Here is a 13,951-nt window from a genome sequence, read left to right as displayed (position 1 = left end):
ATTTTCAGGAAAATTAAGCTTATTTGCATTACTCATTACTGTTGAGTTATTCTTATTAGATTTCAGTAATTTTAAATAATTTTCGAAAAAAAATCTGTAATTTACAGTAATACTTCATTATGGTAAGAATGTCAATCATTTTTAATTAAATCAAACCAAAGGCAATAAAAAAATACATGTAAATAATAAAACTTTTATTATTATTAATAATACAGTAATCTCATTACAATAGAATGAAACTGGTATGAAAAAGTGTGTTGTTTTTATGAATAATCATAATAATAAATATTTAGTTATAATTATAATAATATCATTTTAATATGATTCTTCATACTAGTTTGATTCTGCTGTAATGAGAATTTAAGGGGAAATTGTGCTTATTTGTCTTAAAAAAAATATGTAACTACAAAAAACCCTCTTCTTTATGCAAAATATAATGTTTTTATTTAATTGATCTGAAATATGACCTGCACGTTCAAAACAGAATTTCTTAGATTCCAAATAACGCGTCACATGACATGAAAGTTCCGAGCGATTAAATGCGCCTGAATGTAACGAGTCAGCATTACTGTAAAAAAATTAATCATGGCTCTTGTAATTTTCATTAAAAAATTGAAGGTGATAATTATACATATTGTGTATATTTTATTAAGAAAATTGTGGTTCATTGTTCTGAGCATTACCACGGCGACGCTTTAGTGCTGCACAGATAAACGTCAGGTCACACACACACACACATAACAGAGAGAGAGAGAGAGAGAGACTCTAAATGAACAGCAGAGTCTGAACGTACATCAGACCGCATCACAAAAGTCATCATAAAAGAAGCGTGAACTTGAGCAAACACACACTCACGCTGCTTCTTAATCAGAGCGGCTCATTTGCATTCAGGCCCAGGCGAGGGCAGCCGTACAGACGAGGGCCTCGCTGTGACCTTGACCTCTAGGGCCCTTCTCGCTCAAGCGTTCCCACGGTTCGGGACGAGCCCCACAAAAGCACTCGGGACGAGCGTTCGACTGAATATTTACGTCCCGAGCGTCTAGACACACATTGTCTGTTCACAAACGTGCAGCGGCCCCCTTCTGAGATTAATCATCACTTCTCTCGCGCATGAGGGACCGTAACGCTGGAAATTAAGCTGAAAATACTCGTTTCATTTGAGGAAAGCTGCGAGTGGACTGAAGGGTGGAGGCGTTTGTGTGTCATGATGCTCAGGTTTAGTCAGTGTTAACTTCAGTTCTCAGTCGCTTACGAATGACTTTGGACACACGCTTCTCTCAGCAATACACATTCATTCAAACATTCACACGGTTCAGCACAACTATTCAGTTTACTATTTAAACATTAGTGCATTGATCATGTTTCTTGTTGAGGTGAAGTGCTGTTCATTTTTTGGTAACACTTTATTTTACAGTGTCCTTGTTATGTTACATGTACTATCCATATTAATAACAGTAAATGATGCATAATTACATGCAAGTAACCCTCAACCAAACCCCAATCCTACTCTAACCCTATAGTAAGTACATGTCGTTGTTTAATATTACTCAGTACTTAAATCTATAATTACACTGTAACAAAGACACCTTAAAATAAAGTGTAACCATTTTTTTTTGTTCTCGTTATGGAAATAATTTATCCGTGCACATTGTAATTGTTTTAAATTTAAATCTTGAATCAGAATAACTTCCTCTTTCAGCGTCTCTTCTCTGATGATGTGGGCGGGGCTATAACCTGTCACTCACATGAGATCAGCCAATAGCAAACCACAACCGTCCAATCAATTCCTCACGGACAAAATCAAGCCCCGCCCACTTTTGTTCTTGTTACTGAAGCCGTTTCACTCGGATAAACTTCACAATAGGGATGAAAATCTTTTTTAGTATATACAATACCATTCAAAAGTTTGGGGTCGGTATGATTTTGTTTTAAATGTCTTCTGCTCACCAAGGCAGCATTTATTTGAACAAAAATACAGTACAAAATGTTACATATTATTACAATTTAAAATATCTGTTTTCTATGTGAATATATGTTAAACTGTAATTTATTCCTGTGATCAAAGCTGAATTTTCAGCATCATTACTCCAGTCTTCAGTGTCACATGATCCTTCAGAAATCACTATAATATGATGATTTGATGCTCAAGAAACATTTATGATTATTATCAATATTGAAAACAGTTTTGCTGCTTCATATTTTTGTGGAAACTGTGATACATTTATTTTTAAGGATCCCCTGATGAATAGAAAGTTCAAAAGAACAGCATTTTTTGGATATAGAAACCTTTTATAATGTCTTTACTGTCACTTTTGACTAATTTAATGCATCCTTACTGAAAAAAACTATTAATTTCTTACAGTACATGGACTGCTGACCTTTTAAGGATTATATAATGTTTCTTAAAGTGTGTTTGTTTTGCTTTTGCCACTTTTACACATTTAATACATCATTCAATATCTATATAAAAAAAAAAAAATTAACAGTTCAAGTTACTTCTTAATATTATTTTTTCAGGCCAATTTAGTTTTTAATTCATTTTCAGCACATAAAGGGTGCAGTCAGCATCTCTCATCCACTTCCTGTTCCTGCTGTGATCTGATTGGCTGCCATCATACGCAGGAGGATGCTATGACATCATTACTGTGTTTTGTGCATCACATTTGGCGAATGCGATGTTCCTGCGACCCCCACACACATACAGCATCCGTTGACGTGTGATACAGTGAATTTATAGCTTGTGTTTCACAGGGGGCGGAGCTTAAGAGTAATTTGCATGTGTGTTTGTCATTGCATCTGTTCAGACTGAATGGCATATGTTCAGCCAGTGAAGAGTATGCAAATGGACACATGCACCGATCCAGACACTATTCTGTCTTCGTGACACACACACACACACACACACACGCGCGGATGGTTTTAATGGGTTTCATTCAGACCCAGACAGACACCCCCCTCCCCTAAAACTACCCCAGACATGAACCCCAAACCCCTCATGTTCAAGTGCAAACCCTCTTCACACCCAAATCACACACACACACACAAAAACACACTAACCTGACCCCTAAACCTACTCGTCACACACACACACACACACACACATACACCGGCACAGACAGACTCATGTCAGGCACAAGCGCCATTTTTACTGTTCTGTAACCACACACACACGCTCGCACAAACACATTTACTTAGCTATCTAAATGGGGACTCTCCATAGACATAATGTTTTTTATACTGTACAAACTGTATATTCTATTCCCTTACACTAAACCTACCCCTAAACCTACCTATCACACACACACACACACAAAAACACACTAACCCTACCCCTAAACCTACCTATCACACACACACACACACACACAAAAACACACTAACCCTACCCCTAAACCTACCTATCACACACACACACACACACACAAAAACACACTAACCCTACCCCTAAACCTACCTATCACACACACACACACACACACACACAAAAACACACTAACCCTACCCCTAAACCTACCTATCACACACACACACAAAAACACTCTAACCCTACCCCTAAACCTACCTATCACACACACACACACACAAAAACACTCTAACCCTACCCCTAAACCTACCTATCACACACACACACACAAAAACACACTAACCCTACCCCTAAACCTACCTATCACACACACACAAAAACACACTAACCCTACCCCTAAACCTACCCATCAGACACACACACACACACAAAAACACACTAACCCGACCCCTAAACCTACCTATCACACACACACACACACACAAAAACACTCTAACCCTACCCCTAAACCTACCTATCACACACACACACACAAAAACACACTAACCCTACCCCTAAACCTACCCATCAGACACACACACACACACAAAAACACACTAACCCGACCCCTAAACCTACTCGTCACGCACACACAGAAACACACACACTAACCCGACCCCTAAACCTACTCATCACACACACACACAGATACACACACTTACCCGACCCCTAAACCTACTCATCACACACACACACACACACACACACACACACACACAAAAACACACTAACCCGACCCCTAAACCTACTCATCACACACACACACAAAAACACACTAACCCGACCCCTAAACCTACTCATCACACACACACACACACACAAAAACACACTAACCCGACCCCTAAACCTACTCGTCACACACACACAGAAACACACACACTAACCCGACCCCTAAACCTACTCATCACACACACACAGATACACACACTTACCCGACCCCTAAACCTACTCATCACACACACACACACACACACACAAAAACACACTAACCCGACCCCTAAACCTACTCATCACACACACACACAAAAACACACTAACCCGACCCCTAAACCTACTCATCACACACACACACACACACACAAAAACACACTTACCCGACCCCTAAGCCTACTCATCACACACACGCACACACACAAAAACACACTAACCCGACCCCTAAACCTACTCATCACACACACACACACACACACACACACAAAAACACACTGACCCGACCCGTAAACCTACTCATCACACACGCACACACTAACCCGACCCGTAAACTAGGGCTGAACGATTAATTGCATTTGCGATAATATCGCGATATAAATGAAATGCGATTTTGTAACCGCAAAAGCTGCGATTAACTGGTCATGTGACACGCGAGAGAAAAGCAGTCTGCAAATCAAGCATCAACTTGGCACGCTACGCATAGGTCTGGCATACAGGAAAGAACAGTTTATTTTTTATGTATGTGATATTGTGTTATTTATTCTCTCTCCAACAATTCTGGATTGATTCAGAGAATTTCAGAATCGAATCTGAGCTTAGTTTTTAAACACACATGATGAAGCTGCGCGTGCTTTAGAAACAACCGTATTCTGCTTGCTTCTAATTTCTCTCTCTCGCTAACTCTCTCTCACACACACACACACACACACACACACACACACGACACCGCTCGAACATTCCGAAAAATAATCTTTCATAAAGTTCGGGGTTTAAGCGAATTACAAGGACAGTCGCGGGCTTCATTGCACCGGTTTTGCCGCTTTGATGTTACTCTTGCAGTGCGCGGTCTTGGCCGCCGGAATTTTCCTTACAAATGCTCCACAAAGGCATTATGTCTTTTGGAATGCAGTTGGCTTATATATTAAAATTATGAAAATCACTGAGAAAGCTGCTTTCATTTTAAAATACTTACGCGCGCTTTGTGAAGAGTGCTCGTGCATGCGGCTGTGAGCGACTCATTGGTTAAATGTACTTGCATCTCAAAATGCTTTTGACGCGAAATTAATCTAAACACGGTCAGTTATATCTTAAACCAACAGGACAAACTACATTTACAATTTCAAAAGAGATATGTGCATTAATGTGAATTCAATTTATCGTATAGGGGGGAAATCACTCCAGCTCTTGAATGGAAAACGTTCAGACAGCCTACTTTTAAATACTGAAAACACTCTTTGTTTAAAGCTTGTAATGTTTTTTTTGTTCCTCTTTATTTACTAGCTTTTATGTTGAAGCTACAATTAGTTTATAGTCCATTTAAAATTCTTAACATGTAATTGGTTTAATTAATATGTATATATATATATATATATATGTATGTATATTTACACATGTAATTAAATACATATTTTAAGTATTATTAAGATTAATTAATATGAAAAAAATTAGATCGGATCATGAGCTGCCTAAAGATTCCCATCCCTACTGTACAATGATTTATTGCTTGTCTTTGTCGACTAATACAGAAGGTAAAGAAATTAAAGTTATCGCATATTAAATCGCAATCGCAATATTGGTTAAAAAAATCGCAATTAGATTATTTTCCATAATCGTTCAGCCCTACCGTAAACCTACTCATCACACACACACACACACACACACACACACACACACACACACACACACACACACACACACACACACACACACACACACAAAAACACACTGACCCGACCCGTAAACCTACTCATCACACACACACACACACTAACCCGACCCCTAAACCTACTCATCACACACACACACACACACACAAAAACACACTGACCCGACCCGTAAACCTACTCATCACACACACACACACACTAACCCGACCCCTAAACCTACTCATCACACACACACACACACACACACACACACACACACACACACACACACACACACACACACACACACATTTACTTAGCTATCTAAATGGGGACTCTCCATAGACATAATGGTTTTTATACTGTACAAACTGTATATTCTATTCCCTTACACTAAACCTACCCCTAAACCTACCTATCACACACACACACACACACACACACACACACACAAAAACACACTAACCCTACCCCTAAACCTACCTATCACACACACACACACAAAAACACACTAACCCTACCCCTAAACCTACCTATCACACACACACACACAAAAACACACTAACCCTACCCCTAAACCTACCTATCACACACACACACACACAAAAACACACTAACCCTACCCCTAAACCTACCTATCACACACACACACACACACACACACACACAAAAACACACTAACCCTACCCCTAAACCTACTCATCACACACACTCACACACACACACACACACACACACACACAAACACACTAACCCTACCCCTAAACCTACCTATCACACACACACACACACACACACAAAAACACACTAACCCTACCCCTAAACCTACCTATCACACACACACACACACACACACACACAAAAACACACTAACCCTACCCCTAAACCTACCTATCACACACACACACACAAAAACACACTAACCCTACCCCTAAACCTGCCCATCAGACACACACACACACAAAAACCCTCTAACCCTACCCCTAAACCTACTCGTCACACACACACAGAAACACACACACTAACCCGACCCCTAAACCTACCCATCACACACACACACACACAAAAACACACTAACCTGACCCCTAAACCTACTCGTCGCACACACACACACAGAAACACACACACTAACCCGACCCCTAAACCTACTCATCACACACACACACACATACACACACTTACCCGACCCCTAAGCCTACTCATCACACACACGCACACACACAAAAACACACTAACCCGACCCCTAAACCTACTCATCACACACAAACACACACAAAAACACACTAACCCTACCCCTAAACCAGCTCATCACACACACACACTAACCCGACACCTAAACCTACTCATCTCACACACACACACAAAAACACACTAACCCGATCCCTAAACCTACTCATCACACACACACAAAAACACACTAACCCGACCCCTAAACCTACTCATCACACACACACACACACAAAAAAACACACTGACCCGACCCGTAAACCTACTCATCACACACACACACACACACACACACTAACCCGACCCCTAAACCTACTCATCACACACACGCACACACAAACAAACTAACCCGACCCGTAAACCTACTCATCACACACACACACACACACACACACACACTAACCCGACCCCTAAACCTACTCATCACACACACAAACACACTAACCCGACCCGTAAACCTACTCATCACACACACACACACACACACACACACACACACACACACACACACACACACTAACCCGACCCCTAAACCTACTCATCACACACACAAACACTAACCCGACCCGTAAACCTACTCATCACACACACACACACACACACACACACACACACACACACACACACACACACACACACACTAACCCGACCCCTAAACCTACTCATCACACACACACACACACTAACCCGACCCCTAAACCTACTCATCACACACACACACACACACACTAACCCGACCCCTAAACCTACTCATCACACACACACACACACTAACCCGACCCCTAAACCTACTCATCACACACACACACACACTAACCCGACCCCTAAACCTACTCATCACACACACACACACACTAACACGACCCCTAAACCTACTCATCACACACACACAAAAACACACTAACCCGACCCCTAAACCTACTCATCACACACACACACACACACAAAAAACACACTGACCCGACCCGTAAACCTACTCATCACACACACACACACACACACACACACACACACTAACCCGACCCCTAAACCTACTCATCACACACACGCACACACAAACAAACTAACCCGACCCGTAAACCTACTCATCACACACACACACACACACACACACACACTAACCCGACCCCTAAACCTACTCATCACACACACAAACACACTAACCCGACCCGTAAACCTACTCATCACACACACACACACACACACACACACACACACACTAACCCGACCCCTAAACCTACTCATCACACACACAAACACTAACCCGACCCGTAAACCTACTCATCACACACACACACACACACACACACACACACACACACACACACACACTAACCCGACCCCTAAACCTACTCATCACACACACACACACACTAACCCGACCCCTAAACCTACTCATCACACACACACACACACTAACCCGACCCCTAAACCTACTCATCACACACACACACACACTAACCCGACCCCTAAACCTACTCATCACACACACACACACACTAACCCGACCCCTAAACCTACTCATCACACACACACACACACTAACACGACCCCTAAACCTACTCATCACACACACACACACACACACACTAACCCGACCCCTAAACCTACTCATCACACACCCACACACCCACACACACACACACACACACACACACACACACACACTAACCCGACCCCTAAACCTACTCATCACACACACAAACACACTAACCTCGACCTGTAAACCTACTCATCACACACACACACACACACACACACACACACACACACACACTAACCCGACCCCTAAACCTACTCATCACACACACACACACACTAACCCGACCCCTAAACCTACTCATCACACAAAACTTTCTGCATTTTTAAAAAGGGGGGGTCGTCCCTAAAGGGAAGTTTTTGGAGATTTTGTCAGTTTTAGTCACTTCTGGATACAAATTTGTCCCCAAAATATAGTTAAGTAGGTACACACTCTCTCTCTCATACACACACACTCTCTCACACACTCACACACACTCTCAGAACACACTCACACTCAATCACACACACACTCTCATCACACACAAACTCACCTTATACATGTGCACACACGCATACACAGATTACACACACACACACACACTTGTCTCCACCATTGCACACTGTATATTAACAAAACATACTGTATGTTAATTATGTGATGGTGTTTGCTAAGTCATGCATCACTGTTATTATTGCGGTTAGTATCGCATGCTAGTGTCAGTGATGTTCAAACATTAAAGTTGAGTGTGTGCATCGTCAAAATGTGGTGTAGAAACTATAAAATTTGACAATTGATACCAAGAAACAGCAATTAACACATTGAATTGAACACACTGAAATGTGTGCATGCTTCTCCAGTCGTGCATGTGCACCATTTTAAAATCTTCACTGCGGCTTTCATCGTGTTTTATAACACAACATGAGGAACGGGGACAGTTCATCTCTGTCCTCAAACCCGCAGGAGGACGTCAACATCTCTGTTTCCACAAGGGGAACAAAACACACGGATTCTGTCCTACATCTCTGACAGCTTCACTTCATCTAAAAATAAACGTGTCGCCGCAGAATTAGAAACTAATTTAAAACCGTCTTAGACCCAGTTCATTTCACTGACAGTGGACAGAACATCACGCTTACACTGACGTCTCTCATGTCTCACTTCTTTCACATAGACATCAATGGAAATAAATGGACACTTTTGCTGAAGTCTTCGTTTTAGATGAGATCTCAACAGCGACTCAAACTCGGCTCAGATCTGCCAAGATATGAAAGTCTTCAATCAAAGGTCAAAGATCTCAGGCTAAACGAGTTGGAGAAGAAAAAAAGAAAAGAAAAAATGTCTCCTTTTTTCTTTCTGTTAAAAATTCCAATTGCAATTTAAAAGGTTTTTAAAAAATGGTTTGCTGTGCTTGTTCGTACGGCTGCACAATTTTCACAATGTGATTATAAATCGATTTTTACAATTATTATTATTATTATTATTATAACTAAATTGCAATACTAAAACAAGAAATATTACTGTTGTATTATTTTACCGTAAATAAACATCTAGTATTTAAAAATAAATAATAATAATATTAATAAATTACTATTATTGTCATTTTATTATTATTACTAAATTAAAATATTAAACAAAAATAATACATATTACAACTGTATTGTTTTACTGTAAAATAAAACATCTAGTTCTAGAGAAAAATTAAATAATATCAAATTACTATTATTGTTATTGTATTATTATTACTAAATTAAAATATTAAAATAAGAAATATTACTCTTGTATTTTACTGTTAAATAAGCATCTATTATTTAATAATAATAATAATAAATTACTATTATTATCATTACTAAATTAAAATATAAAAAGAAATAATCCATATTACAGTTCTTTAATAGTAAATAGCACATATTTGTTTTACTGTAAAATAAAAAAATCTAGTACTCAAGAAAAATAAAATAATAATTATCATTTTATTTACAGCACAGCTGTAAAAATGACTCTAGAACCATTTATATAAATTAATTACAGTCTTTGTTATTTGATAATCACTAATCTGTATCGCGATTCAATCAATCCTGCGGCCCGAATGATCTGAGCTGCTGTTCATATTGATTTTATAGCTTTACCACTATATGATTCTCTTGACTCATTTGTGTCTGTCTTTATTTACTTCTTAATAGAAACATATTGATACTTTATTAAAACACAACTGAGGCCTCATTAAGCTTTCTGAGCCTCGAAAGAGAACATGAACGAGTGCTTTGCTTTGAAATCATAATCTATTGTTTTCCATCATGTTCAACCACATGCACTTTCCGAGCAAACGTACTAATTACTCTCAGTCCCAGTAGTATGTTCCTTTCAGGACCGCAGTTTTTTGTGACGGCGCCACCTACCGAACTGGATGATATAGCGGCGGCAGCGGTTTCAGGACCGCAGTTCTAGGATCCAGGTGGTTTAGTTTGTACATAGTATCAAGATCCACCTATTATCTTAAGTCTTGTTAGAAAAAAATATATATATATATATATATATATTAACAAAGAAGATTATGGAATAGAAAAGCTCCTACTGCAGGTGGATTAGAGCAAGTAGCATCAAGCTACATGACACAATTTAAAATATTAATATTACACTTTTACTTAAAGGTCACTTTAAACCACCATCGAGTATTTGTATCATGTTCCGGTCGCGGTTTAAAATGGTTTTAAGTTTAAAAAAAAAGATATTGAAATATGTTATATAGCATTTTATATGCAGCTAATGGCTACACCTTGCTTAGCAATACTGTAAACATTCTTTGTTCATATGAAAATATCGAAAATCATACACAAACCACATATACTCGAAATCGTGCATTTATTAGCTTCTTGTTTCAGGTGAAGAGATGTGTCACAGCTTTGTTATCACGGAGGTCAGAATGAGGAAGTGTACACAGCAGCGCGTCATGCAGAAGGGCAGGATTATTGTCACGTTCAACCACGTGAGATGATTGACAGCTCTATAACGAATAAGAGAGCGCAGAGAACTGACGCAAATCAGGAAGAGGTGAGATAGATCCATAAGCATATCTCAGTGTGTTCGCTGTTTGAGCTTCAGATCGCATAATTTAGTGGAACATGAAAATCATTATTTCTACGAATATGTGCACCATTGGACACATATTTGAGAGAGCCCTGGCGGATGCTGTATGTATGTGAACACACATAAACCAGAGAAGACGTGAATGACTGCTTTATGAGTGATGATTTCTATTCAAAATAAGGAACGTTACAGATTAATAATTTTGCACACCTGTCATAAATTAAGAAATTAATGTCACTGCAAACCAGTTTTATCATAAACAGTGGTCAACTATCGAAGCTGGAGTTTTAAATATTTCTAATGATGCTCAGTTTGTCCAGATCAAATAAGAGTGTGATGTTTTAACGAATCATGAATGTTGAACAATAATCTGGGGCCGTCTGTGATCTTTGCCACGAAAGGGGTTAAATGATGAGTGTTTTCGTTGATCCAGTTCGATAGGTGGCACTGTAACAGAAAACTGGGGTCCTGAAACTGCAGCCTCCGGTTGTGCAGGAATACCCTTCTCCTCAGTCCTCCTATTAGACGGTCGGGTTTCGGTCTCCCTCCCTCTCATTGGTCTTTACAGGGAGTGATTTGCATATGAGGGGCCTCCCGTCTCGCCATGCCTCACTTTCCATATGTCAGCTACTAAAAACGCCTCTTTGAATGGATTGTTTCCCCGTTGAGTGATTTGCATGCTCACGATCCGCGTTCACGAGCGATCAGATGCTTTCTCTGACCCCTCCCCCGTCCTCAGCTAAATCAAGGATGTGCAAATGCAATTAGACCGAGTTTATGAACCGCTAACGGTCGCACAGATGGCAAACGGTGGAAGACGACGCCATCTTTTGGAGGGAAACGGCTGGTTGGCAGAAGAAGCCGCCATTTTGTGTGTTGTGGTGCCAGCCAGATGCTCTTCACAGCGCCGGGCAAACGCTGGCAGACGCGCTCGATTTAAAGAGAGCGTTAAAACAAAACGGCCAGACAAAATGAGACCACAAATCAGTGTGTGGGAACTCAGAAACACTAAAGATTCATCTGTTCAAGAGCCACCATTATGTACTTAATGGTGAAGTGTGTGCCGAACTCTTTCTTTCAATACTTTCCCCTAATATTCAGTCCCTTTAAATCAGTGATTGGTAGTTTGACTTCTTGAAAAGGGATGGTTTTAAAACATTGATCTCAATGAATAAAGCACTTTCAAAACCATTAGAATGGACCAAAATGCTGTCCATAATTAGTAAATAACACTAAAATACATAGAAACATAAAATAACATCAGAACATGACACTAAGAAAATCATACAACCAATCACTCACAGTTCTCAGACCTGATCAAACGCCAAAAGCTTGATAAAACAACTAGTGTAAGTCTTCAAGTCCTTTTTGGCGAGGATTTTAAAGATAACGGAAACACATTCTCAGTGATCTGTTTGTTTGAGCAACCGGACAAGTTTGTTTGCCAACTTCTGACTCAACTAATCATGTGAGTTTGGGGCGGGACTATCTGTTTGACCAATTGACACTTCTGACTTAGTTTTTGTTTGTTTGTTTGTTTTTGACGCTTGAGTAAGCAACCACTTGGAAACCACCTTAGCAATCAAAGCCAACGACCACCTAAGCTCGTATTCAACTTATTTTTAAAATTACAGTGTTTAACAGTGGCATTTGTGGTGAAAAACTACATTACCCACAATGCTGTACCGAAAATTCCACCAATCAGAATCTTAACAAGCAAACCAAGATCTCTTTAGCTCCGCCCACTCCCATGAAGCACTGCGAATGATGTAATCGAGTCAACTATCCAATGCTTCAGTATACTTAAAGATTTTTATGTATATGCATATTTTGCAATAAATCACCATTTTTAAATGCATACTAGTTTTAAATTCCTCCATTGTTTTTAATTTGATTATGTCATTCGCAATGCTTCATGGGATTGTAGTTCTATCCCTCACTAAAGTTCAGTCTTTTTCTGATTTTCAAATACTTTTTTGCTTCAAATCAAGTTTGTAATGTTATAACAATAATTTGTTACATTTATATAGTGCTTTTCTGGCTACTCAAAGCGCTTGACATAGAAGGGGAATCTCCTATACCACCAGCAGTGTTATGATTCTTGGCTTGGTTCATGGCTCATAAAGCTTTAAAGATTTTATTCAAGGGGAAAAATGACTGGAAAAAATACTTCCAGAAGTAACACTAACACACTCTATT

At 39.6% G+C, this 13,951-nt stretch overlaps 1 long non-coding RNA gene across 1 annotated transcript in view; it reads right to left on the bottom strand.

Annotated features, from left to right (window-relative positions):
* The window catches only part of LOC143731369 (uncharacterized), a 37,202-nt gene that overhangs the window by 8,646 nt on the left and 14,605 nt on the right, over positions 1–13,951 (bottom strand). The gene's annotated exons all lie outside the window — the stretch shown is intronic.

This window comes from Siphateles boraxobius, unplaced genomic scaffold (genome assembly GCF_051911475.1).
Source record: "Siphateles boraxobius isolate OS27281-9 unplaced genomic scaffold, OSU_SipBor_1 86, whole genome shotgun sequence".
NCBI classification, from domain to species: domain Eukaryota; kingdom Metazoa; phylum Chordata; class Actinopteri; order Cypriniformes; family Leuciscidae; genus Siphateles; species Siphateles boraxobius.
The sequence above is the reverse complement of the archived record's forward strand: the minus strand, read 5'-3'. Positions and strand labels throughout refer to the sequence as shown.